The following is a 16,731-nucleotide window of genomic DNA, read 5'->3' as shown; positions in this document are numbered from 1 at the left end:
GGATACGATGGACACACACACACAGCAACATTGGATCTCAATGATTTTTGTTCAAAAATAGATTCTTTTTTCAACTGTTTCTTTGACAGAATTTCTATGTCTGTAACCCATCGTACTGACCTTGTTGGCAGAGATAAGATCACACTTTCTCCTTCTCCATGGGTCCATGACAACAGTCATCGATAATCGACACGCAGCTGCTCACTAAACGTGACAAACCGGGGAACCTCCGTTGCGTTTCCTGCCGCTTAAATCTGGAATTGAACTGCTCGATCCACTTCCTGAAGCGGTCACATGGTACGGCCAGCTGGAGGCTTCCACCGGCTTCATCTCCGTCACTGGAGCCTTTCTCGGTGCGCTGTTCATGGACTCGCTGCCAGATGACTCAAGTCAGAGCCAAGTCTTTTCGACTTGTGTCCTCCGTTCCTGCGAATATCAAACATCACTTGGTCGCGTCTGTGTGTTTTAATGTGGTGGTTTAAACTGTATTTTACATTGTTTTGTAATGATGTGTCCCTTTTGTCCCTTGTATTGAAATTTCAATAAAGTAATTCAGAAGGAAACCGGTCACAGAACAGTCGTAAAAACTCTGCACCAGCATCAGGTCAGCGTCAGCAGGTCGCCAACACCAGTGACGAGTCACGGACTCGACAGCTGTGGTGGCACCAGCCCAGGTCCATGGGTTCTGCATCACCTCCACCTCAACAAAGACAGTTTCACCAGCATCTGAGTTCCTAGTTTCAGTGTTGAGAACAGACGCTGCAGTTTCAGCAACCGTTGATGAAAGACTTTGGTTTTGATTTATATTTCAGTGAAGGACAGTGATTGACAGTCCTGGTTTTGGCGACCTCTGATGACCTTGCTCTGAAGCCGAGGCCGGTCCTCGTGCAGCACTCTGCCACACTGTGGTGTCCGACCCGTACCTCTGTTTCAGCCTGAGGACGCACGTCCGTGACCTCCGACCCCTTCACTCACAGGCCACACACGTGAGCGTGGTGAGCTCCTGGCGGGCAGCGTGGCGACGTAGAAGAAGACGCGTCCCAGTGGATGGTGACGTTTTGATTGTCATGTTTTATATTTTCCGTTCTCGCGTGCTTCATTCATGCGGTGATGTTGTACAGGGACACCTGTGTTCAACTCACACGTGTCAATCATAACAAACCGAGGACTCAATCATAACAAACCGAGGAGCGGCCGTGTTGGAGGCATTCCTGGCTAAACACGGGGCTGGATGAAAGTCACCGCTGCGGTGAAGGAGTGTCCGACACCACGGAAATGCTCCTGGTCACCCGTGTCACCTGAGTCGCACCCCTCACCTTTGACCCTCAAAGCCACCAGAGAAACAACCTGATCTTTTGTGGCCTGTTGTGACCTTCCGCACTTCATGTCGATGCTGGACAATCATGTTCAGCGACAGAGTCTTTCCACGTTTTTAAGACTTTGATGATGATTTGGTGAAATGTTCGCCCCGGGAGTCCTTCAGTGCACGAGCGCCACTGCACGTCACCTCCACAAACAAAAACAAAACACACCGACCGCTTGTTGTCGGTTTAAAGAGGACCTGCGCGAGTCCCAGGTGAGGCCATGGAAGCGTGAAGTTTGGGTCCTGGACCTTCTCGGATCCGGCGGACCTCTGAGCACGTCCCAGAAGTCACGTGACTCCTTCAAAACGGCTGACCTTTCCCTCAAAATCCGGACTGGAACCAGAGACGGTTCTGGATCCAGCCCGACCCACGGATCTTGTTTTCATGAAGTCATTCTCTCGGTGAAGTTTGGGGTTGATCACGTCCCACGTCGACTGGACGGAGAGTTTCCTGGAGCTCGTGCGCGTGTGTGAGTGTGAGTGAGTGAGTCACACAGACAGACAGTGTGTCAGAAGCATGTCATGTTTATTGAAGCTGATCAAGAGCACACTTTCCTCATCAGAGAGGTCAAAGGTCAGCGGTTATTTACAAGCATCGCGGCGGCTCAGACCGGAGTCTCCTCCTGCGCGTCTGACTCTGGAGACAGCTGGGACATCTCCATCTCCTCCACAGCTGCTGGGAGCTGCTCTCTCCTCCTGCCCCTCCACACCAGCCCCCCCACCACCACCCCCACACACAGCATCAGCATCAGCACCACAGCACTGAGCAGCACGGACCTCAGCAGGAGGTGATCCTCCTCTGGCTCTCTCAGCTTCAGCAGGGTCTCAGACCTGAACACACAGAGAATGTGTCTCAACACCACACACCAGACCTGTCCACTGTCCTGCAGAGAGACGTTCCTCATCACCAGGCTGCCGCCGGAGAGATGTACGTTGTCTGGTCGATGATGCTCCTGAACATAAGAGACCTGTCCTCCGGTTCTGTTGGACCTCATGAACCAGTCAACCCCACCAGTCTGACTCCAGTTCCCACAGTGGAGAGTGAGCTCCTCCCCCTCAGTGAAGAGCTGCACAGCAGGAGGCTCAGGCTCAGGACACACGTAGAGGAAATAACTCTCACGACCAGCATCACTGAGGAAGCAGGTGTATATACCTGAGTGGCCCAGTGTCAGAGATGGAAACATCAGAGTGGAGTTGAGACTGTATCTCCAAGACCACAGTGAATTAAACATCCTCCACCTGTGTGTTTGGTCCCTGCTGCCATCAGAACAGTTCAGCTCCAGACTCTCTCCCACCCAGTGCAGGATATAGTCTACTGAGACTCGAACAGGGAAACGACTGTGAAGGTGGCACCTGAGCTGCTGCTTCTCCAGACAGAAGTAGGTGATGAAGTAATCAGCAGGTCTGTCAGCAGTGAGCAGGAGGGAAGCTTTGTTCTGCAGCAGCTGGTGTTGGTGCCCGTGAGGTGTTCTGTCCTCTACTGAGACTAATCCATGGTATGTCCAATAGGCCCACTGAACACTCTGGTTTGGTCCCACCCCGTCACAGCTCAGCTCCACTGTCTCTCCAGCAGTCAGGACCACAGTCTCATGACGTATCGTCTTCTGGTCGTCACACACGAGGAGCGTGGAGTTCCTGTCCAGGGTCATGTTGCCCCGAGTCCAGCACTGCTCCTGGTACTGACCCGAGTGGGAAGCATTCACAGGGTCTATCTCATAATAGGAGGCTGAAGAGTTGAACAGGAGCTGCGTCCCCTCAGTGGTCCATCTGGAGACGGAGCAGAAGTCAGCGGTGTCGTCCAGGGGGAAGCGATGTTTCCTCCCTGCTTCTGTGATGACCTGAGCCTGGATGTTGGAGCAGAGCAGCAGCAGCAGCAGCAGTGCAGCCATGGTGTCGTCTGTGAGACACTCTGCTGCGACGGCTGCTTCATCCTCTCTATCTCAACACCATCAGCAGGACGTGACGAGAGGAACACTTCCTGTTCGCTTGATCAGGTGTGAAGAGCGGAGGCAGCACCGCAGCATCAGACCAACACACGGACTCTTTATTCACATGTCTCACATTCATGGAGGTGAAGCTGCTGACTTGCAAGTCCAGTCGCACATCTGTGCATCAAACTACACATTTGCAGACTCCAAGATTTTAACCAAAATAATGACGGCTTTTGCAATGAATGAATCACATTTTAATCTCGCTTTTATTCAGTGGTTTGAGTTGTTTGTCAGAGCTCCATGTTAGTGCATGTTTTGCATTCTTCTCACCTGTGCACTACGACTCTCACACACTGTTTCTGTTGTCACTTTGAGCTGAGAGTAAGAGGCGCACACTGTTGACCTTGTTTGAGCTGAAGGTCAGTGACGCACTTTGGATTCATTTTCACTGCTTCTGTGGCCAAACAAGAAGTGCTGCGCATTGTTTTTATTTTTTGGTGCCACTAACACTGAGGCGGTTTGTGTTGCTTGTACCCATTTTGGATCTCAGTCTATGTCTGAAATGTAATATCACATTGCAAAAACAGCCCTCATGACACTGACACACACTCAGAGCTTCACTGCAAGCTGCGCTGCTGACGTGACATGAAACTGTGCAGACATGGAGGAGAAGACCTGCTGCACATGAACATGGAGTCACATTTCTGTCAGCTATCAGGGAATCTTTCAAGGACATGAAACCACCGCGCGAGTCCTGCTGCCACTTTCTGCTGCGCATGTTGGCAATCTACCGTAAAGACTGGCGTCATGGCTTGAGCGCAGTGCTGTCGTCAGAGCGCGTCCTGTCTGCAGCGGTGATGGATTTGAATGAGGAGAATGAGGAGGATCCCTGGTGTGTCGCGGGCTGGAAGTGGATATTCTGCAGAGATTGACAGTGTTTCTTTCCCCAGTTGGGTGAAGTCACGTGCCTCACATGGCATCACTGGAGCTCATGTCGAGGCAGAGGCGCTCGCTGACGATAGCATCTGGTTTCTGCCGACAGGAAACCATCTCGCTGCCTGTGTTCAGTGACACATTTCCCCCCAAAACGCAACGCTGTCTCAATAATCTTTCAGTCCTGATCATGAGCCAGTTATTCTGAAGTTTTCACCCTCAGAACGTCCTCACAAGTACGGTCAGACATGCTTACACACAGTCACACACCTTGGTGTCTCTGTCCTTGTGGGACCCAGGCGTCTCAGCCACTCCAGGACGTTACAGCTTGACATGAATAAATGATAGGTTCTGCACACGTTGCTGGTCTTTACCAGTGACTTATGTCACGGAAGTCACCACCGACAATCCCTTCTAAATCACAAACACGGTGAACGGATCAACCGTGGACATCAAACAACAGTTGTCCAGACTCCGCCCACAGCAGCGGCTCTGGTAGAAAAGTAAAATAAGAAAAGAATGCGATGGAATAAAGTCCACAGATTGAGTTGAATATATTCAGTTGATGACAAACATCTACTGTTTACTGTTACATTGTTGTAGGTTTCAGTGAACCGTTGGTTGTTGACATGGAACATTCAAGGTCTTTTTTCAAAACTACAAATGTCACTTTCCTTTTGGTCAGTTTACAGTCATGTATGGAGGAGGAGAGAGGAAGAGATGGAGGGAGGGAAAGATGGAGGAAGAAGAGAGAGGATGAGATGAGGGAAGCAGAGGATTAATATGGGGGTAACTTATCCGGTTTCCATTTCTTTTCTTTTCTTCTTGCTGATTTGCATAGTCACGCCCACTGTGTTTAAAATCAAGTGGCCACTGATAAATTGGTATTCAGGCTGAACTCACTCAACTGAGGAGCATCATGGATGACGATGATGCCTTATTTCTTGCTGATTTGCTGTTGGAGGAATCGAAGGTAGGCATTTAATGCTCTCATGATCTGTCCTGAGACTTTCTAACAATATGTAATATTGTGTATTAGGTGACGCTAACATTTTCCATTATCTTTATTTTAAGAATGCTCAACCTCAAGAATCCTCAGAAGTGTCTGGACCGGACAAATTTACATTTGTTTGGGTTGAGGAGGACGAGGAAGGGAATCCTATCCCAAAGAGGAGGAGAACAGGGAAGAAGCGGGCAAAGAGTTCATCCTCAGGTGATTTTTGTTCACTAACTTTATGGTCTCTATTGCCTGTCTTTGACTGACTACATTGGTTATGTATTATTATAGAACTAATGTCAGTCAACTGCTTCAGTATTTGATTGATTTGTCATGGTTGTGGGGCTAACTATTTGACACGACACTGTCCTAGTGAGGACATTTCGCTGAATACAGGACATAATGTCACATCACAATGTTTACATGGTTGAGTAGTCAGTATAAGTGGTTTACTGTAATGTGGTTAAGTGGTTAAATTAATTTCAGAGTCCTGCTTAATGTTAGTAATTTGTTTTGGATGTTTGTTGTTGTTTAAGGTGAGAGACAATGGTCAATTGTCAATTGGGTCAATGAGTCCTCACAAAGTCCTCACAAAACATAATTATGTGTGTGAGTTACAAAACTCTACTGAAAACAATGATGTCAAAATATTGGCTAAAGGGAGACGTCTTGAAATAGTTAAAGAAGCCACTTTGACCAGAGGGGAAATCCTTCTTTCAACATGAGGTCTTGACTTGGACCCTATCTTTCAGCGTTTCCATCCACAATTCCATGGTTTTCCATCATAGATCATCCATGATCGAGGGATTCTACAGGCCACTGCCACCAACCACTCACATCAGTGAAGAGAAGGGAGGAAAATTCTCCTTCCATGGAAGAGGTCTGTACTGAGATAATATATGCCATATATATTGTTATTGTTGCAATTATATATATATATATATATATATATATATATATATATATATATATATATATATATATATATATATATATATATATATATATATATATATATATATATATATTTTATTTTATTTTATTTTATTTTATTTTTAAACCTCTTTTTAATTATGTTCGTCTCCTATCTTCCCAGAGTGCATTTTGCCAGTAATGCATCCATGCTGCGACTGCTGCTCTGGGCAAACAACCTTTTCTGCAGGAAAGCAAGTAATTCTGATTGGAATGAATGGTGAGTTCCTTGTGTATGAATTATATTTTCTATTTTCTGTTCTAAAATGTTGTTATGTACATATTTTAGGTCGATACAATGTGTCCCTCCCAACTGTCAGCTGCTCCTGTGGGAAAGCTTTGGATGTCGGTATTAGTGAGCTGATTGAAAGTGGCTACTGGCCAGCTACAGTCAATTTTGAGACGCTGTACACAGTGGATTTGTTCGCGACATACGAAGATCTCAAGATTACTGCACCAGGAATGTCACGACAAGCTTTCGTTGGTATGCTGGAGCAGCGCACAAAACTCTTTGGTCGGGTTAGTACATCATTGGACTAATTGCCTGCAGAATTGAAAGAGTTTTAGATGTATTTATATGCTTGATTTTCCGAAAATATGTGGCGACACCATGCAAAAATCATTCCTGGAATGGTCGTACGCAAAATTTGAAGTTGAGAGGCTGTCTGAAGTCGATCAGTTTCGGTGCCCAGCCTGCACACCCTCAATGTTAGCTGTCTCAGTGGATGGGAACCGCAAGCTTTATCGCTTTAAGAGCCATTCAGGGTATGTATAAGTTGTTTCTACGGCATGCAATACATGGAACCTTGATAAAGGTCACCCCTGCTTTATGTCTTTTAGACCAAATGGCTTTTTCGAAGGTGTCTTTTTGGCCAACGACACAGAGGTGACCTCTTTTGTCAACCACATCAGGGCATCAACAGGACATGTAAAGTTTATTTAAATTTCACTGCACGCTTTGCTCTGTCTACATCTGTTTTTCTTCATCTTGAACAGAATCCTGGGAAAGGCAGGTGTGGTGGAAGCGAATGGGTGGCTGCACGAGAGTCCTGAGGAGCTCAAGAAATTGGCTGGAGAGTTGTCTATTCAGGAAGACACTGTTCAGCAATGGGTGTCTGATGTTCAACAGTGGACTGCAGGTGAATACCTCAGTGTTTTATGTACAATTCTGACGTAAAATAAATTTAAATTCTTTTTTCTATATTCCCTCAGAAGTAGCATGCAGTCAAAATGAACTTGAAAAAACCATTGAAGGACTGTATCTCAGCATGAAGCAGCGGAAATATCAGCTGTATCGTCAGGCTGGTAAGAACAGAACGAAAGAAAACAAGTTTTTGATAATAATGTGTGGCTGAGCACATATTCAGTATTTTCTGTTTAATATTCTAGATGGCAACAAGAGAAGACATCTGCTGAGAAAAAAGATTTCAGTGGAAAAGAGATCCTTAGAAGATGCCGTCACAAAATACAATGCTGTTGTGCCGGAAACTGGCAAACTCCCTTCTCCCAACGAGCTCCTGGCTGAGGAAAACTATTCCTGGCCTTGGGAATGTAAGTACATCTAGGATGTGTTCAGTTGTCTTCATATCTATAGGCTATTTTTAATTACATTGTAAAGGCTTTAGATGAAGCAATTACAGGTTTGACCGAGGTTGCTGTGATTGGATCAGACAAGCTCCAGAGATAACTTCTTTTTTACTTTTGAAAACTGAAAGAGACACTCTTCTATATAATTCTGTCCCATGGGAGAAATTGCCTGGTGCCAGTGTAATAGAACCCACCTTTGAAAGTACACAGACACTGCGGGAAGTAGTTCACCACTATTTATAAAAAATGTATATGATGATTTGCAGGTCATGGTGATATGTTAAAGAAAAAAAAGGTCTTCGACAAGGTAATGCTGCTGAACCGACTGAAGGAAGAGGAGGTGATTGTTGTCCGTGAAGTCAAGCAGCACTGGGAGTACATGAGGAATATGGCTGGAAATATTGAAGAGATTTCCTCCCAGCTTTCAGAAGGGATCACTCAGCAAAGTAAGTACAGTTCTATTTGCTACATGTGCTGATATACTCGGTTAGTAGTCTAATTTATTGTAATATCACTGTCAGGCGGCACAGAAGCATTGACTGGGAGAGGACGTGAGGGGCTACTCTGTCTGCTGAAGAGAAGACTGTCAGCAGTTCAAGCTCAGCAGGGTGCAGCTCGCTCAACGTACCAACATGTTTTTGGATCGCAAGCCTTGTCTCTCGATGATTCCTCCACTGATGATGAAGAAGCCCATGATAGCAGCTCCTCCACCGAAGATGAAGAACACTAGCATTGTAGCTCCTCTTCTGAACTTTGACCTCCCTCATTAAAAAATGAGGAAAACTGTAGTAATTACCTGGCCTGCGGTATGAATGTGAAATGTTAAAATAAACTGTCCTGCAATTGACTCTTTTTCTGAGTTATGTACTATTACTATTGTGAAGTAGAAGCTGATGCTTTTTATGTAAATTATGAATGATTAATTTGAGATTTGTTGGTAGGGCAGTGAAATACGGCTTTTCATGCAGCCTCAATAAAGTCAATTAACAGGCTATGTTCACTCACTTCACTGACTTTCTTTTGCCACTAAAATTGTCTGTACAATGCTCATGCTGGTATGTTTGACATCAGTAATTGTATTTTTCAAATTTATGGCTTAACATATGGCGATTTCATTTTTTTTTTCAGCTGGAAAAACTGCACACTTTAGGCCACAGAGCTGTGGTGTTTCTAGCTCGGCCAGGCAAGAAACCTGGCACTTGGTCCAGTCAGGTGGTCCACTCCAAGTGGCATCTGACTGACCATGCCAGCAAGTGCCTGGACCGGATGAAGGACCTATATATGGCGGTTGTTAGAGGTAAGTTTGTTAATGTATTTGCATCTTCAGGCACATGTAATAATGGGCCGGATTCAGATCAGGCCATCATTCATTATTAGCCCTTTTTTGACTTCATTAGTCACCAGCAACCTCTTTCCCTCATATAACTGCATATAAATGTTTTTATATATAGTGGAACAATACACCACATTAGCATCTGCTCCAGAGTCTAACCACAGTTCTGTGGTGGAGGATTGTTGGTCCCTGCAAAGCTTTCTGACCATTTTACTTTGTTGTCTCACTGTTATTTCCCTGCTCTGACACATCTTTCCCACAGTGCCAGTAGCTGTAGAATGTTCCTCAGTGTAGACAAAAACAGCTGAAAGCAACAAGATCCAAAGTTGTGCTTTAGAATTATACACAATTTTAATTTATCTGAGAGCTTTTTTGATGTTGAATTCTGGAAAATCTGAAAAAAAAGTTTATGTGGTGTAAATCAGTCTTTTAAGGCTGAGTATCTCTGGAAGATTAGACATTTCTGTGTGTGTATATACAAAAATCTCACTCTGATCATATTGTCTATCTGTTCCACAAAGGTTGGACAGATATGCAGCCATCAACCTCCTCCACCATCCATCCGTCCACAACCTCTGCCAGCCAGCCATCAACCTCCTCCACCATCCATCCGTCCACAACCTCTGCCAGCCAGCCATCAACCTCCTCCACCATCCATCCGTCCACAACCTCTGCCAGCCAGCCATCAACCTCCTCCAAAAGAGCCTCCACAGGCCCTCTGAGTATGTAGTAATTAGATCTTTGAGACATGTCTGCAATCCAATTACCAGAATATCTGTTTTGGTTCATAAATTATTTGTAGACATTATAATATTTAGGTGAAAGACTTTTTATAGTTCAGGTTGCTATGACAAAGTCTGACATGTCAGAGATTAGCATGTTATGACATGGTTTATTTGCACGAGATGCGTCATTGGTTTTTGATCGTTAGTCTATTGGATGTTATATGTAATAAAATATTGTGGGAATTATTCTGTACAAACAGTTATATTTATCCTCAACAGGATTACCTCCAAGAAAAAGCACCAGAAGGAAGACAGAAGATGGATCGAAAGGTTCTTACATATTATACATCATACATTGCCTTGCAAAGATGTAAAATGTGATGTTATAAAACCATAAGACTTGAAATACAAATATGAAATTAGACACAAAACAAAGAAATTAGAATTATGACCACACAAACAAAAAAATATTTTAATATCCCTACATCAAAGTGTTGCCATTCTTAAATCCAATGCACACAGTCCACTGTTGCTGACATAAGTCTAGTGACTGCCCTGGCCTCTAAACATGATGTATCTCATAAAGGCAATACAATGCAAGATTGTGCAGTGCCTTAAAACTATTACATACAGAAATATCACATGCAGCCGTAAATGATTTTATTTGTACCTTCTTAATATTTTAGTGAATGTTCATTGCAGTATATATTTTGGCCTGAAGACGTAGTGGGCACATCTGATGGTAATTTTTCACCACAAACACCACACCTTGCTCACTTGTGCAGAACCTATGTATAATCTGGAAAAGCAAGAAGAAGCCATATATAGTATCTATTTTGAATGATGAATTTGTCAGTGCACTGTATATGCCTTGATGTTTTTTCACTCAACGCTTTAACAATTTAAACATACACTTTTTGCTCTTTCAGAATGCAGCCATATGGTTGGAGATGACGGGTATTACCCAGTGAAACGGGTAGTAAAAACAAAAAAACAAAAGGTTCTGTTTTGTCATTACTTGATGTAGATATGTCATGTAAATATACACATTAACTGTGGATGTGTTGTTAATTTCAATGGCATTTTTTTGTTTCAGGGGAAAATAATGGAACTAATTGAGTGGGAGCCCTGCTCCATGTGGTATGTACATTTTCGCTCTTCTTTATGATGAAATTTGAGGTTTGACTCAGGCAGCCAGAGAAGGTATGAGTCACATTCCAACATAGAACATTCCAACTTCTGTCGAGAAGTTGAGATGGTCTGGGGTGCATGCACCCTTCGAACAGTGAATAGTGCTGGATGGTTACTGCTGATGTATTCATTTGTAATAGTCACCCATCCAAGTGTAGTAGAGGATCAACTCAATAGGATGCATTCACTGGGTGGGTGCAATATGTTAATGTGTGTGTACTTGAAGTCCCTGTCCAAGGGAGAAAGGTATTGATGGGCCATTATGTTAATGTATAAGTTAAAGAGATGGCAGTGGGTGCTACAATTCAGGCTTATGACCACATCAGCAAGTTATGAAAGACAAAGGCTCTATTCACATGTTGATCTAGCTGAGGGGGGTGTTCAAGACATCATTGTGTAAAGCTGAAAGATAGGGTCCAAGTCAAGACCTCATGTTGAAAGAAGGATTTCCCCTCTGGTCAAAGTGGCTTCTTTAACTCCTGTTTCAAAACATGTCTGCATTCTCCCTTTACATGCTGTTTTAGTGTTAACATTCTGGGCCTGATACTGCAAAGGTCTGAGATCAAGTTTGTGTTCCAATGGCAATGCCTCAGTCAAACTCCTATAGAAGAAAGATATACAAATGTACATGTTCATGTATGTGTTACAAACTGAAGACCACCAAGGATCATTGTTCTTTACCCTGCTGTGATTAAATCTTTTTTTTCTTTCTCTTGCAGTGGAAAGATATTCTAACTTGAGTGGGTACGGATGGAAGAAACCAAAAAATAACAATTTGTTAATAATAATAAATACATTTGCAAAAGTGTGATCTTGATGTTGTCATGCAATTCATACATGCGTAAAAGGAGATGAATATAATGAATAAATAATTTGACCCTGAAGTAGAATAAAATTGTCATAACAGAACTGAAATCCTTTATTTCAATTTCCTCTGACCCATTAAAATATTAAAAAAGAGATGTACATGCCGGATGTGACGCCATCATCCCGCGGCAGGCAGGACATCCCGCTATGTTTCTGTTCTGGTCGACCACTGATGATGACGTCAAAGTCCGACGTGTTTGTACAATTTAATTATTCATCCAAAGCATAAATTCACGTCTCCGAAGAAACGTCGGCGTCCACAACACGTGTGCATATTTAAACAGAATGAAAACTAGAAACTACGGCTTGGGAGGTTTGGAATGGTCCGCCTGCGTTTCAGCTGACGTCAGTGACGGAGAACGAAGCGTGAGTCAGCAAAACGAGTAAATCACGGAACTTCCTTTCTTGCCAAAAGACTTTATATGCAGTTGACACGATTTTAAATATCCGATAATACTATTATGCGTAGAAATGTATTCGATACAAATGATAAATAAATAACGTATTCGGTCCCTGACGCCACTTCCTTCCCCAGTCGGATAATAAATATTATATCATTTCATGACATAATATTTAAAAATTAAAGAGTACATTGCATGTGATTACAACTCTGCTTACAACAGCTTTTAATTATTTTTAAATCCCGCAATTAGCTGTGGAATTACTGGCCAGCTGTACAAGAATACATTGAATTGAGACCTAAACGAAAATTGAATTGAGGTCAAAACGAAAAAAACGAAGCGTCAAATGCATGAAACGAGGGGAAAAAATGAAAGTAAGGCGTACATTTGTCGCTAGAAATGTGATCAAAACGCAACAAAAGCTTTTAATTGTTTTAAAATCTCACAATTTAAAGCAAAACTAGAACGGGTGTCCGCCATGCTTTGTGTTCTATCAGTCACGTGACCAGAGGCACGCCATTCACAAATCCATTGAGAAATGACGCGTACGAGAGAAACGATTTTTGAGGCAAAGTCGTCAAATTGTAACGGTATGCCAAGTGGACAAACGTAGTTATTGCACGTTTTTCAGTGCGAGCAGATAACAACCCCAATATAGAATATATTTGTCGCTAGAAATGCGATCAAAAGTCAACAAAAGCTTTTGTTTTAAAATCTCACAATTTAGAGCGAAATAGAACGGATGTCCACCATGTTTTGTGTTCAGACAGGAGAGCAGGCTGTCAGTCACGTGACCGGAGGCACGCCCTTCATAAAGCCATTGACAAAGGAAACGTAAGAGTGAAACGATTTTTGAGGCAAATTCGTAAAATCATTACGGTATGCCAAGTGGACAAACATCGTTATTGCACGTTTTTCAGCGCGAGCAGATAACCACCGTAATAATACATTTTAATGGGGAATCACAAAACAATCTCAGTCCAAACGAAAGAAACTAAGCATCATTTACATAAAACGAGCACATAATATTACAATGTAGGATATATTTGTTGCTAGAAATGCGATCAAAAGCCAATAAAGTTATTTAAAAACTCCGCAATTTGGAGCGTATTAATGGCCAGCAGGGTAAACGTTACAATACTACGTTTTAATAGGGAATCACAAAACAATCTCGGTCCAAACGAAAGAAAATAAGCGTTATTTACATAAAAGGAGCACATAATATTATAATGTAGGATATATTTGTCGCTAGAAATGCGATCAAATGCCAATAAAGTCATTTAAAACCCCGCATTTTGGAGCGTATTTATGGCCAGCAGGGCAAACGTCACAATACTACGATTTCAGTGAGCACCACTAAAGAACCTGGGTCAAAACGATAAAACGAAGCGCCATAAACATACACCGAGCGGAAAATATGAAAATAAAGTGTACATTTGTCGCTAGAAATGTGATCAAAACTCAACAAAAGCATTTAATTGTTTTAAAATCTCGCAATTTAGAGCAAAAATAGAACGGATGTCCGCCATGTTTTATGTTCAGACGGGAGAGAACGCTGTCAGTCACGTGACCAGAGGAACGCCTTTCACTAAGCCATTGAGAAAATAAATTTGTCAAACCACTACGTTTTCATGAAGTGGACAAACGTTGTTATTGCACGTTTTTTTGTGAGCCTGGGTTGTCAGTGCACGAGCGCCACTGCACGTCACCTCCACAAACAAAAACAAAACACACCGACCGCTTGTTGTCGGTTTAAAGAGGACCTGCGCGAGTCCCAGGTGAGGCCATGGAAGCGTGAAGTTTGGGTCCCGGACTTTCCCAGATCCCACAGACCACTGAGCGCGTTCCAGAAGTCACATGACTCCTTCAAAATGCCTGACTTTTCCCTCAAAATCCGGACTGGAACCAGAGACGGTTCTGGATCCGGCCCAACCCGCGGATCTTGTTTTCATGAAGTCATTCTCTCTGTGTAGTTTGGGGTTGATCACGTCCCACGTCGACTGGACGGAGAGTTTCCTGGAGCTCGTGCGCGTGTGTGAGTGTGAGTGAGTGAGTCACACAGACAGAGGTTGTGTCAGAAGCATGTCACGTTTATTGAATCTGATCAAGAGCACACTTTCCTCATCAGAGAGGTCAAAGGTCAGCGGTTATTTACAAGCATCGCGGCAGCTCAGACCGGAGTCTCCTCCTGCGCGTCTGACTCTGGAGACAGCTGGGACATCTCCATCTCCTCCACAGCTGCTGGGAGCTGCTCTCTCCTCCTGCCCCTCCACACCAGCCCCCCCACCACCCCCCCCACACACAGCATCAGCATCAGCACCACAGCACTGAGCAGCACGGACCTCAGCAGGAGGTGATCCTCCTCTGGCTCTCTCAGCTTCAGCAGGGTCTCAGACCTGAACACACAGAGAAGGTCTCTCAACACCACACACCAGACCTGTCCACTGTCCTGCAGAGAGACGTTCCTCATCACCAGGCTGCTGCTGGAGCGTTGCACGTTGTCTGGTTGATGATGCTCATGAACATAAGAGACCTGTCCTCCGGTTCTGTTGGACCTCATTAACCAGCGAACCTCATCAGTCTGACTCCAGTTCCCACAGTGGAGAGTGAGCTCCTCCCCCTCAGTGAAGAGCTGCACAGCAGGAGGCTCAGGCTCAGGACACACGTACAGGTGATAACCATCAACAACATCATCACTGAGGAGACAGGCGTATACACCTGTGTGGCCCAGTGTCAGAGATGGAAACATCAGAGTGGAGTTGAGACTGTATCTCTCAGCTCCAGACTCTCTCCCACCCAGCGCAGGATATAGTCTACTGAGACTACAACAGAGAAACGACTGTGAAGGTGGCACCTGAGCTGCTGCTTCTCCAGACAGAAGTAGGTGATGGTGGTACCAGCAGGTCTGTCAGCAGTGAGCAGGAGGGAAGCTTTGTTCTGCAGCAGCTGGAGTTGGTGCCCGTGAGGTGTTCTGTCCTCTACTGAGACTAATCCATGGTATGTCCAATAGGCCCACTGAACACCCACCCCGTCACAGCTCAGCTCCACTGTCTCTCCAACAGTCAGGAACACATCATCATGACGTATCATCTTCTGGTCGTCACACACGAGGAGCGTGGAGTTCCTGTCCAGGGTCATGTTGCCCCGAGTCCAGCACTGCTCCTGGTACTGACCCGAGTGGGAAGCATTCACAGGGTCTATCTCATAATAGGAGGCTGAAGAGTTGAACAGGAGCTGCGTCCCCTCAGTGGTCCATCTGGAGACGGAGCAGAAGTCAGCGGTGTCGTCCAGGGGGAAGCGATGTTTCCTCCCTGCTTCTGTGATGACCTGAGCCTGGATGTTGGAGCAGAGCAGCAGCAGCAGCAGCAGTGCAGCCATGGTGTCGTCTGTGAGACACTCTGCTGCGACGGCTGCTTCATCCTCTCTATCTCAACACCATCAGCAGGACGTGACGAGAGGAACACTTCCTGTTCGCTTGATCAGGTGTGAAGAGCGGAGGCAGCACCGCAGCATCAGACCAACACACGGACTCTTTATTCACATGTCGCACATTCATGGAGGTGAAGCTGCTGACTTGCAAGTCCAGTCGCACATCTGTGCATCAAACTACACATTTGCAGACTCAAAGATTTTAACCAAAATAATGACGGCTTTTGCAATGAATGAATCACATTTTAATCTCGCTTTTATTCAGTGGTTTGAGTTGTTTGTCAGAGCTCCATGTTAGTGCATGTTTTGCATTCTTCTCACCTGTGCACTACGACTCTCACACACTGTTTCTGTTGTCACTTTGAGCTGAGAGTAAGAGGCGCACACTGTTGACCTTGTTTGAGCTGAAGGTCAGTGACGCACTTTGGATTCATTTTCACTGCTTCTGTGGCCAAACAAGAAGTGCTGCGCATTGTTTTTATTTTTTGGTGCCACTAAAACTGAGGCGGTTTGTGTTGCTTGTACCCATTTTGGATCTCAGTCTATGTCTGAATTGTAATATCACATTGCAAAAACAGCCCTCAAGACACTGACACACACTCAGAGCTTCACTGCAAGCTGCGCTGCTGACGTGACATGAAACTGTGCAGACATGGAGGAGAAGACCTGCTGCACATGAACATGGAGTCACATTTCTGTCAGCTATCAGGGAATCTTTCAAGGACATGAAACCACCGCGCGAGTCCTGCTGCCACTTTCTGCTGCGCACGTTGGCAATCTACCGTAAAGACTGGCGTCATGGCTTGAGCGCAGTGCTGTCGTCAGAGCGCGTCCTGTCTGCAGCGGTGATGGATTTGAATGAGGAGAATGAGGAGGATCCCTGGTGTGTCGCGGGCTGGAAGTGGATATTCTGCAGAGATTGACAGTGTTTCTTTCCCCAGTTGGGTGAAGTCACGTGCCTCACATGGCATCACTGGAGCTCATGTCGAGGCAGAGGCGCTC

At 44.7% G+C, this 16,731-nt stretch overlaps 2 long non-coding RNA genes across 2 annotated transcripts; both read left to right on the top strand.

Moving 5' to 3' along the window:
* Positions 1–6,065: 6,065 nt before the first annotated feature.
* On the top strand, positions 6,066–6,675 carry LOC128751248 (uncharacterized). Its single transcript, XR_008413252.1, has 3 exons — positions 6,066–6,104; positions 6,321–6,416; positions 6,486–6,675. It is a non-coding gene; the product is annotated as an uncharacterized LOC128751248 (long non-coding RNA).
* A 180-nt stretch (positions 6,676–6,855) lies between these two features.
* LOC128750792 (uncharacterized) lies at positions 6,856–7,335 on the top strand. The gene is made up of 3 exons (XR_008413212.1): positions 6,856–6,961; positions 7,037–7,124; positions 7,193–7,335. It is a non-coding gene; the product is annotated as an uncharacterized LOC128750792 (long non-coding RNA).
* Positions 7,336–16,731: the final 9,396 nt, after the last annotated feature.

This window comes from Synchiropus splendidus, chromosome 1 (genome assembly GCF_027744825.2).
Source record: "Synchiropus splendidus isolate RoL2022-P1 chromosome 1, RoL_Sspl_1.0, whole genome shotgun sequence".
In the NCBI taxonomy this organism is placed as follows: Eukaryota; Metazoa; Chordata; class Actinopteri; order Syngnathiformes; family Callionymidae; genus Synchiropus; species Synchiropus splendidus.
This window is presented reverse-complemented; position numbering and strand designations above follow the sequence as displayed.